Here is a 12,173-nt window from a genome sequence, read left to right on the forward strand (position 1 = left end):
ACGCTGAATAAAATGGCTATCTCAGAATTTTGATCCGTTGACTTTGGTAAAATAATTAGCGTGGGAGGGGGCCTAGGTGCCCTCCAATTTTTCGGTCACTTAAAAAGGGCACTAGAACTTTTAATTTCCGTTAGAATGAGCCCTCTTGCAACATTATAGGACAACTGGGTCGATACGATCACCCCTGGGAAAAAAAAACAACAAAAAAACAAATAAACACGCATCCGTGATCTGCCTTCTGGCAAAAAATACAAAATTCCACATTTTTGTAGATAGGAGCTTGAAACTTCTTCAGTAGGGTTCTCTGATACGCTGAATTTGATGGTGTGATTTTCGTTAAGATTCTATGACTTCTAGGGGGCGTTTCCCCCTATTTTCTAAAACAACGCAAATTTTCTCAGGCTCGTAACTTTTGATGGGTGAAACTAAACTTGATGAAACTTATATATTTAAAATCAGCATTAAAATGCGATTCTTTTGATGTAGGTATTGGTATCAAAATTCCATTTTTTAGAGTTTTGGTTACTATTGAGCCGGGTCGCTCCTTACTACAGTTCGTTACCACGAACTGTTTGATTTACATTATTTTGTTGTTGTTTTTTTTTACTAGGACTCCATCATTTTCTATTTTTCTAGTTACTCCAAGGGAGAAGGGGATGGGGAATTTTCTGCAGGCGGTATCTTCTGGGGGTGGGGGAATAGCTAAAAAATGCTTTTCATAGCTAAAAAGTGATTTTGGTGTCACTCCTTTTTACTGAAAAGCTTTATGGCTGTCCTGTCCAAATCAAACAGTTCGTTGTAACGAACTGGAGCGACCCGGCTCTATAGTAAACGAAACTCTAGAAAACGGAATTTCGATGCTAAAAGATATATCAAAAGAATCAGATTTTTATGCTGATTTTAAATATATAAGTTTCATCAAATTTAGTCTTTGTCATCAGAAGTTACGAGCCTGAGAAAATTTGCCTTATTTTAGAAAATAGGGGGTAACACCCCCTAAAAGTCATATAAACTTAACGAAAATATTCTCGCACAGTTATACAATTTGCTCGTTATGCTTAAAAACCAAATCTTAAAACCAAATGTTGCTTTAAGATTAAATAAAAAAAGGCGAGTTGAAGATCCACCACAACTTACCCTGAAACACAATTTGAGCCGTTCTAGTGATATTTGCGTTTGGTGGAAAGACGGGTAGTTGGGGGGGGACTAATTGAAATCCAACACTATTTACTCTTAGAAAGGAATTATAACTTCTAATTTCAACCTAATGAGCAACTTTAAAGTTCATATAACCATCCCTTCCATTAGAACCCTAGATTCCCCAGGAATAGAACATACAACACTCACTCCCAGATTCAGGTAGTTTATACCAATCCAAAAGCCTTGTTATATGGGCTATATTGAACAAAAAGAGTGTCTCAGAATTTATGTTGGATGTGGGGATGATAGATGCACTTTGATCCCTTTTTATACTTAAAAAAGGCAATAGAACTCCGGATTATCAATCCAATCGGCCCCCTCCGAAGTATATGTTGGTTGGAGGTGTTTGGGGAGAACATTGGCTTGGAAAAAGGGGAATTGTTGCTGTCAAATCAGTTTTTATTCTTAAAATGGCCAATATAACTTCCAATTTCAAATCAAGTGACCCTCATCTGAAGCTTATACAGCCACCCATTCCTGAAAACTTTATATGCCCAGGGCATAACTTAAAACCCTATTCCCATGGCACTGGAGAGCTCTGTCAACCCAAGAGGCATTGCTACAGGTATTTTGACTATGTTGGACTAAGAAAAATGACATTTTTCTCCGGTCATGCCCGCCAAGTAAAAATTGGTTTAATCATATCTTTAACTGACCGCATTTTTAGAATTTGTTCTCCAAAATTCATTGAGGAGGAATTATTATTGCTAAAAGACATTTTAATAAGTAACCATTATCCGGGTTGGTTAATTGACCAGACTTTTTCGAAAAGAAAGAAAAAATTTCTAGAATGTTCTGACGATATTCTGGAAACAACAGAAAAGAAAGATATCTTTTGTTCTCTACCATATGTTCCAGGTTTGAGTGAAAAACTTAAAAGAATTTTACAAAATAATGGTTTAAAGGTAGCTTTAAGAGGTAGTAATACTTTGGCTAGTTTTTTAAATTCTGGAAAAGATCGGACTTCCGTAGAGCAACAAAGTGGGGTTTATAAAATTCCATGTACTTGTGGAAGCTCTTATGTGGGACGTACTAACCAGAATTTAAGAACGAGATTGCTACAACATCATAATTCCATTTCATCGTCTTTAAAGCAAAATACCAAACCTGAAGATTTCACGTCGGCCCTCTCGGAGCATATCTTTAATTTTCCAAATCATTTTATTTTGTTTGAAAATGTTTCTTTGATTTCTAGGGACCAAGGTTTAAAGCAAACTTTCAGGGAAACAATCGAAATAAAAAAAATTATATTCAAGAATAATTCCATAAACAGAGATACAGGTGAATTTGGATTGAACTCAATTTATGATAATTTACTGAGGTCAAATAAAGTAAATATCACTTCACCTAAGAGTTATGACCTCTGTCCACGTAATACGTCAGTTAAATCTAATGAACCGGAACCGAAAAGGTCAAGGAGATTTGCTTCGGCTGTTGCATTGAAAAAAATAAGAGCAATAAACTATATGTAATTAGTTTATTAGGTATAAATTTTGTTTATTTTTATTCAGGTCTTTTAGTTTTACTGCTGATGATGAATACTGTATATGTGTTCGAAATATCCAGTTAAATAATTTTATATTTCACTGTCAATAAAAAGGTATCATCCCTATTTTGAACTGTTTTACTTTCGTCATGGAAAGGCAGCGTGGTCTTCGAAGTTATGAACTTCTAATTTTCAACCAACTAAGCCTCCACTAAAGTTAAACACCCATCCCTTTCATGAAAACTTTAAATACCTCCGGGGATAACTTATGACCCTCGCCCCCCGGATTTGGGTGTTTATTTAGACACCAAAGCCCTTTATATTTATATTTGGAAAACTTTGAATAAAATGGCTATCTCAAAATTATCATTCTATGCAGTTTAGGAAAATAATATGTGAGTGTGGGGGATGCCCTCCTATTACTTTGACTCTTAAAAAGGCACTAGAACTTTTTATTACCAATCCAATGAGCCCCTTCCAAAGTTTATACGACCAAACTTTCCATAAACGTTATATGTCTCCAGGGCATAGCTTTTAATCTTTGATCTGAGGGCTGTAAGGGGTGGTCAAACTTGAAAACATAATTTTCGTACCTTTCAACTGCGTTGAACAAAATAACCCTATCAAAATTTTGATCAGAATTGCTTGGGAAGGCGATGAGCCTAGGGGAGAGGAGTAATTTGCCCTTCAATAACTTTTGAGTATCAAAAAGGTCACTAGTCCTCTCAATTTACAATCGAATGAGCCTAATTTCAAGTTTTTACGACAGCTCTTTGTATACGAAGTGCCCTGTTCTAAAACTAAAAAAAAAAAAATGTATAAAAAAACAAAAAATGCATTGTGCCAACATCGTCCATTACTTAGGTAGTGCCTATGAAAAAGAGATAATACTCTTATTCATTGCCAGTTTTTTTTATAATTTTGCTTTGTTTTTCCTTTGTTGGGACTTCATCATTTTCTATTTTTCTATTTACTCCACGGGAGGGGGAGGGGATTTTTTCGGGGGGTTTATTGTCTGGAGTTTGGGGGAATAACTAAAAAATGTTTTTATAACTATAAAATGATTTTGGTGCCCCCCTGTTAAATGAAAAGTTTCATGGCTGTCCTGTCCAAATTTTAAAATAAGTTCTTGTTAGATCATTAACACTGCTGATATTTGAAACTACTAGTACCTCCTAACGTATGTTCCATAAATAAAATGTTTAGCTTACACGCGTAAATTGCAAAATAGTCCAGGACTTTTAGCTCAAAAAAGGGTTGAACCCGGACAAAATTGCAATATAAACGAAAATGGTACCAAAATGATCAGAAAAAAATTCTGTACAACATACTAAAAGTCCCCATAAATCCGAGTGGGGCGAGTACCCGAAAAACAGGGAAAAATGGGGAAATGCGGGGGAAAATGGGAAAAATGCCAAACATGCCCAGAAAATAGTTTAAAGTGAGTTTTTTGGGGTTTTCACATACGCTGATTACGAAATTGACATCTAAAATTCAGTATAGAAAAAGACTACTACGGAAAACGGGGGAACAGGGGAAAGAGGGGAGAAAAGAGAAGAATACAGGGTAGGGGTAGAAAGCGGTTTGAAAGATATTTTCTGGGGTATTCCTATCTGGTGATTACGAAATTGAGAAATAAAATGATATAAAAAAATCGATTAACATAAAACGGGGAAATGGGGGGGGAGGGGAAAAGGGAAATATACAGGGTAGGGGTAGAAAGCATGTGGAAATGTGTTTTCTGGGGTTTTTCTATCTGCTGATCACGAAACTGACCCCTAAAATGAAGGAAAGAAAACGAGAACCATGAAAACCGAACAAAACTGGAGGAAATAACGGAAAAGGGGAAGGGAGGCCTGACTCCTGAGCCAGCTGCTAATGGCTAATAAGTAGGCCTATGGACAAAATAACTCGCTTAAGTATCAAACTTGTACTTTCTTGAATCACAGACATTTCTTACAACCATTTGAATTACTAAACATAAAGAAAACAACCGCTTGGCAGTTATATATAAAATGGCTATTATATGTAAAATTTGCACTTTCGAAGGCAGTATAGTTGACTTGAAAAACACAGCATTGATATCACTAGTCGAGCTCCTCGTCTTCGACAATCTCGTTGTCCCTGTTCAAACAGTTGATACCCTGACATTCTCCGCACGCGAACGTACACGCTAATCCATTTTTCTTGCAGCTGCATCACGAGTTCTCGCAGCCTGTCTTACAGTTGCATCTCACGACACTCAAAAGAGTCTGAGGTGCAGGCAACAAATGGGTCATCACAGGTGAGTATTTATTGTCTCTGAGGACCCAACCCCAGTCAGCCGGGTCGAGGTCAGCTGGTTCCCCTTTCCAACGGGATACCTGGAGGCGCACTCGCTGGGAGTGGAATGAAGCTGCAGCTTCGGTTGGCGGAAGCCTTTCAGGCTTAACAAACGCCGTAGTATTAGACGAAGAAACTTTTTCCAAGAAAATTCGATGTCGCAGCTTAGTGAGATCTTCGTTTGGTCGTGCTTTATACAAGCTGAGAAGAAGATATTCACCCGCTTTCACAATTTCATCTTTGGACGATGATTCATCCAGAAACACTTTGCATTTTTTTCTGAACACTTCGCTCTTCTTCAAAAGAGGTAGCACAGCTTGCTTTCCAAGTCCGAAAACTCGTGAGGTCGTGTCACATCCCAAGAGTGCGTGCCCTACCAGAAGTAGCCTGGATACTTCTCCCATTTTTTTTTGCACTTCGTTGAGGCACCAGAACCGTGTTATCGCTTCTTTTGCGTTCGTTGACGATTCGAAGTAAAGTGTTTTTGCATTAGGCGGGAGGTGATACAAGAGTAGAATCAGAAGGTCAGTGTCGTTGCCAAGAACTATTGTTTCAGAGTTTTCTGCTTTCAACGAAGTGTTTCAGCGAAGCAAACAGAGTTTCTATGTTGTACAGAATTTTTTTCTGATCATTTTGGTACCATTTTCGTTTATATTGCAATTTTGTCCGGGTCAAACCCTAAAAGTCCTGGACTAAAAGCTGAACACGCGGAAACAACTCGCACTTATTACTTAACTAAAAGAAAGTGATTTGTCTTGAGCTTTCTCTCTTCGCCTTATTCCGTCTTCTTTTATACGTATCTATTACACTGATCTTTTCCTTTTGTTTTTATTCTTTTTTGTTTTGTGGTTTTTGTTTTGTTCTTTTCCTTTTGTTTTTATTCTATGTAAATTTAGTTTTTACGAAAAATGGATTTGGGTAGACATTGCAATGATTATTTCCATTAGATTATCTTACTACGATTTTTTTTTGGCAATTTCAAATAGATTACTACGATTTTGTTTGGAGTTTCAAGGGGAAAAAGGGTGGTTATGGACCTATGGCTTTGTTTTAAAAGTATGTTTTAATTAATAAGGTTAATTTCGTGACGTGTTATTGCAAGCCAGTTCTACAAAACGTGGAATTTTGTATTTTATACCAGAAAAAAAAAAAAATCAAGGATGCGTGTTTATTTGTTGTTGTATTTTTCCAGGGGTGATCAAATCGAACCGATATTATCGGGAAAGGACTCATTTGATCGGAAGTCAAAAGTTCTAGTGCTCTTTCAAATGACTAAATACATTAGAGGAAAGATAGCCCCCTTCCACGCCCATCCTTTCGCAGAAGACGACTGATCAAAATATTGAGATAGCCATTGTTTCAACACAGTCAAAAAATTTAATAACGATGTCTTTGAGGATGACTTGATCCCCTAAATCTGAAGAGGATGAAGATTAAATCTGAAAATTTGATCTTTGTTTTTTTGATATTTTCACAGAAGCTACTCAAAATTTAAACTCCTAATAAATTATTATATATGTAAATGTGTAAGAGGACAGTTCCCATAGCAACACCTGACACTTTTTTCCAGACTGGGGGCCAGAACCAAAACTGTCTTCGTTCAAGTTTCTTAAAGATACGATGCTCATGACTAGTTGTAGAAGAGGGGGTGATTTACAAGAGTTACTGGATTACCATGTGAAACATACGAATTATTAAATATGGCTCAGGAGCAAAAACGCATAGAAACAGAAACTTCACGTATAAGAGTTGCATATATATATGCATATATATATATATATATATATATATATATATATATATATATATATATATATATATATATATATATATATATATATATTATATGGAGAAAAGATATATATATATATATATATATATATATATATATATATATATATATATATATATATATATATACACTATTTACACTGGTTAAAAATTTTGACATAGCAATACAAAAAAAAACAAAAAAACAAGCAGATTCTTTGGGTTCTCTATCCGAAATTGACTCAAGGAAAATCATGATTTACTTGTGAAAACAAGTGGCAGAAATAGACCAACAGAATTCAAGGATGCTTTTTAACACAAGTGTATAGGACAATCAATCATATATTTCTTTGACCAGAATAAATGACTCTATTAGAACTTGTGGATTGAATCTTAAATAAACTATTTATTTTCCGTTGTCTAGGGCTATGGGCTAAAGTCTTTTGAATTTTTACTAGATTCAGACAAAAATTCTGATAGTTTGTAGATTTTCTGATAAAGTTCATTGTTTAGCCAAAAAAAAACCTAATCAAGTTTTTTAAAACACCCACTGTCTCTGCGTCAGATATTTTGCAAGTTTATTTTTTGTAATAAGTTCTAGATACGAAACGAAAAAATTTGGAAAACTTCATTTATATTAAAGAAAATTCATTTATACATTTTTTGATGAAGATTTTTCGGGGAGCAAAATCAAGAGTGAGTATAAAAATTTTTTTAGTTACCAAAAGTTTCTTGCTGATATCCGTTCGAAAGTTTTATTTTTGCTCAATCACTGAAATTTCAATGATAAGGCTATACTTAACAAAGCAAATATTTTTATAACATTATTTCGTATTTATTGTTTTTATCCACGAAGTTTTCTTACTTCCCATTTTTTATCCAATTTGAAAATAAGTCAAAATTTAATAATTATGTTCTTAATTAGAATGAATTCACAAAGTCAAATTTATTTTTTTTTGGACAAAGAATTAACAAACATTTCTCAAAGTGAACCTTTAAATTTCATTTTTACAATCGTCAGAATTTTCTCATGATTCCCAGTTTTTAATTTAATGATTTTATGTCATTTTAAAAAAATTCAATTCCAACTGTTCAGCACAAGAGACATTATAAAAACAATGCACACTAGCAAAATGTTATTTTGCTATTAAAAGAGTTTGAATTGACCATAGAAAATAGAGATGATAAGTTTTTCCATTCCTTTGGAATTTCTCCAAGCTCGGAATTTATTTGTTGCTTCTTATGAACGAATGCGGTTTCAGCGTTACGCCATTCATATTTGGGAAACTCAATCTATAGTTTTTTGACACTTTTCAATCGACGGCTTATCTCAGAATTTTCAATCGAAAGCAATTTTGTCCTTCATTTCGATAAATCCATATTTGGGTGCCACAAAATGACAACACAGCTTTCTCGTGGCACAATCTTTCGGTTCGCTTTAAAAGACGCTTTAGAGCTGTAGATATCCATTTTAAAGAGCAATTTCCCGGTCTTCTAAGGCTATTAGTTCGATGCGATCACGATTATCGACATTTCGATAAATCCATATTTGGGTGCCACAAAATGACAACACAGCTTTCTCGTGGCACAATCTTTCGGTTCGCTTTAAAAGACGCTTTAGAGCTGTAGATATCCATTTTAATGAGCAATTTCCCGGTCTTCTAAGGCTATTAGTTCGATGCGATCACCGAGGGAAAAGGGAAAAAACAAATAAACACACATCTGTGATTTTTCTTCTAGAATGTTTCTTTTTAAGCCCACATTTAGCTTGATACCTCGACTGTAGAGTTCTCTGGTATGATAGTCCTAATGGAGCGGTTGTCATTAAAATCACTTGCCATTTTAAAACTTTTTTCCCATTTTTTCCCAATCACACGGATCTTCTTTGGCTCCTTGCATTTGATCTGTAATCTTAAAAAGAAATCAATTTTGTTGATCTATTAATTGTTATCAGATTCCCTTTTTTTAAATTTGGTTGTTTTGTATAATATAACACAAAAGACTACGTAATATGAAAACAGGGTGTTTGTATCGTTTTTCAACCGGAAATCAAAGCATTATTTACTTTGTAATTATTCTTCTTGCTTCATTTACAGTTTAATTTGTTTTTGATGCATTTGTCCTTGCCATCATCTACTCAAACGATAAATACATATCCTCTCATTTACGTATAAAAGCATTAGGACAATGCAAATCAGGAAGATTCAAGTGTGATTAAACATGCATTGTCCTGATGATTCTCCTTTTGAGAACATCTTACCAATCAGCTTTTGGCAATTGTCTCAGAAATGAGTACCAATATCAGAAACGTAAATCATGCTTAGAAATGAATATCAGAAAAGAATGAAATGTAATGTCACTCAGAGAAAAATTGGAATAAAAAAGAAAACAAATCATTAATGGGGATTTGGTACTATTTCAGCCCCACTTTTTTAAAAATCTCTTCGAATTTTGTCTAATCAAAAATTTAGTTATTAAACTTTTTTTTGGCAACTAAGTAGCACTTAGCAAGTAGTTTTTGATAATTACTTGACAAATAAGAAAAATATAAGATATGACTTTTGGGCGTGGCAAAGACAATATTGTGCTTTATTCTATTGTAAGTGTTGTAAACCCTGACCTAGTCTAGCATTGAGTATTTTCTGGATGAGTTAGCTTTTTAGCGTTTTTGTTACCGCGCAATTTTGCAAATTATGCCTTGCGCTAAGGCAGATTTCCAAATAAATAGTGCGATAGCGCAGTGGATAGAGCTGCAAATCGAAGGTCTAGGAACTGCAGTCTAAACTTACCAGTCGTAAGGTACTAGAGGAGCAGCTATTCTCAATGAGTTTGTTCACTGTCTGATAAAACTGAACTTTTTGTATGTTTTTGATTTAAATCAGAAACGTACATTGATTTAAATGCCCATGGATGTCTAGAGGACTGATCAATGCAACCCATATGAAGGCGTCTTTGTTCAAGGCCGCAGGTAAAAGTAAGACACAGGATGATCTTTTGAAGTATAAACATTACAAAAATGTGCTCACTTCTTCATTTCGTTTAGCAAAAAAGCTGTATTTTTCGCGTCGAATTAATGAATGCAAGGGGAATTTGCGCAAGGTTTGGACTGTAATTAATGAAGCTCTCTTTCGCAAGAAACTCAAACATTCCTCCCCATGTCTTTATAGAAATGCTGATGGATCTGTTGTGGACAAAAAATCCTCAGCGAGTGCCTTCAATTCGTATTTCACCACACTTCCTTCAGTTCTAATTCTACCCTCATGTTGAGTAAGTTGTTTTCCCTTAACAGAGAAGCTTTTTTTCCTTTCCCCATGTAGTACTACTGAGATTTCTAGTATTATTTCTCAACTTCCTAGCAGTCGTTCAGTTGATAGTTTTGGTTTGAGCAATAATGTCCTTAAAAAAATCAGTCAGTTTGTTTCTCATCCGATTTCACATATAACTAACCTCTCTCTTTCTTCTGGTATTTTCCCTCATTCATTTAAAGTTGCTACTGTTCTACCTTTACACAAAAAAGGTGATTTGTCTCTAATTTCAAACTACAGACCTATTTCTCTTTTTCCCGTCATCTCAAAGGTTGTTGAAAAAGTAGTGTATCGTCGACTCTCTTCATTTGTGTTTAGTACTAATTCGACTGATGAAAATTCTCTCATCACTAACCATCAGTATGGTTTTTGTCCCTCATTCTCTACCTTACATGCATTTACTTATGCTACAGAGTTTGTGTGTGTTAATCTGGACAAGGACTTGCGTGTTTTGGGTCTATTTCTTGACTTTTCAAAGGCCTTTGATATGGTTGACCACAATGTTCTTCTGTCTAAACTATCCTTATTTGATGTGCATGGAGTCCCACTAGAATGGTTTAAGTCCTACCTCTCAGATAGATCTCAGTATGTTTTGGTTAACCGTACTTCTTCCTCTACTTTGCCTGTATTGAAAGGTGTCCCACTAGGCTCTCTGATTGGACCACTTTTGTTTCTAATCTACATTAATGATCTTGTTGATGGTCTTCAGCCCCATGTTCACCCTTTTTTTTTGCTGATGACAGTAACTTTTTCATTGCTGCGGTGGACCTGCCATCTGCCACTTCTATAGCTCAAGGTCTTCTTGATAAAGTAGAGGATTGGTGCTGGTCAAATGGTATGGTTCTTAACAGCCGAAAGAGTGCCATTGTCAACTTTAGGACCTCTTACCGTATGAGAGACGTACAGGAGCCAATCACCCTGACTTTTGGGAATGATATTATACCACAAGCTACTATGGTGAAATTTTTTGGTGTGTATCTTGACTGTTTTCTTTTATTTAAACCGCATTTAACTAACACCCGTTCCTTAATCCTCTGCCAGTCTTCAATGTTGCACCGGATTAACTCATTTCTTCCTCCTGATATTATGGTTTCTCTTTATTATGCTTTTATTTATCCTTACCTTTCTTATTGCTGCTCTGTCTGGGGCAATACTAATAAATCTCTTCTTAGCTCACTTCAAAGAGCCCAAAATAGGGTAGTGAAGGCTACTTTTCTTCTCCCTCGGCTTTACCCTTCCTCTGATCTTTATAATGATACTGGAATAGCTCCGCTGGATCATATTATAGGTAAAAGTACTCTTTATTTACCGCATTCTGCTTTTCTAGTTACTCTCCCACCGACCCTGCAGCAGTTTTTCTCAAGGACAGGCTCAGGTAGGTACTTTTCTTCTTTGTGTAATTCTTCTCGACGATTTATTTTACCAAAACGGTCCTCTACAGCAGCTCAGAGGTCTCCTGTATATCAGTCAATTCTATTATGGAACTCCATCCCTTCGGATGTCCCTCTTTTTCTTTTTGCAAAGGCATTATTTCGTCGGGTCTTTCCAGTTCAATAATTTTTGTCTCTCTTTTTAATTCTATCCCAATTTGTATGTCACTTCTCTTCTTTAAAAATCATTTTCAGCTATATGTTAAATCTCCTTCTAAATCTTCTATCTGTTAAATGTCCTTGTCTTGTTCCAGTGTTTTTTTTTTGTATATATTTTATAAAAGTGTTTTATTCTTGTTCTCTGTGGTCCATTACAAGCAAAGCTTCTTGGGCCTATTAACTGATTTACTTTTGTAATAGTTTTTCTTTTAGTATTAATAAATTGATTGATTGATTGATTTTCACTGTCTAGTAAAAGGACTTATTCCAATTTGAATTTTTATTTTTTGTCATAGAAAGGCAGCTTGGTCTTCGAAAAAAAAGGACTTCCCTCAAGGCATATTTAACCAAGACAGCCTTATGCACAGCTGTTTTGGCCACTGGCAGATTCATATTGTCATGAGTTGTTAGTAGTTGTGGTAATCGGGAATTAAGAATAGTTTGTAAAGTTTGTAAAGCTGAATTTGCCAGTATTTTGTGAGGCTGAACCCAACTGACTCA

The 12,173-nt window shown here is 35.3% G+C and overlaps 1 protein-coding gene across 11 annotated transcripts in view; it reads right to left on the reverse strand.

Moving 5' to 3' along the window:
* Positions 1 to 12,173, reverse strand: part of LOC136030527 (DNA repair protein RAD50-like) — a 227,783-nt gene that overhangs the window by 76,280 nt on the left and 139,330 nt on the right. Inside the window, exon 3 of one of the 11 annotated variants that reach the window (XR_010618324.1) lies at positions 6,993 to 8,689. The exons of the other annotated variants lie outside the window; for them this stretch is intronic. The gene's annotated coding sequence lies outside the window, so the exon portion shown is untranslated. Of the gene's footprint in view, positions 1 to 6,992; positions 8,690 to 12,173 lie in introns of those variants that run through there. 11 annotated transcript variants of the gene reach the window in all.

The sequence above is a fragment of the Artemia franciscana genome, chromosome 8 (assembly GCF_032884065.1).
Source record: "Artemia franciscana chromosome 8, ASM3288406v1, whole genome shotgun sequence".
NCBI classification, from domain to species: Eukaryota; Metazoa; Arthropoda; class Branchiopoda; order Anostraca; family Artemiidae; genus Artemia; species Artemia franciscana.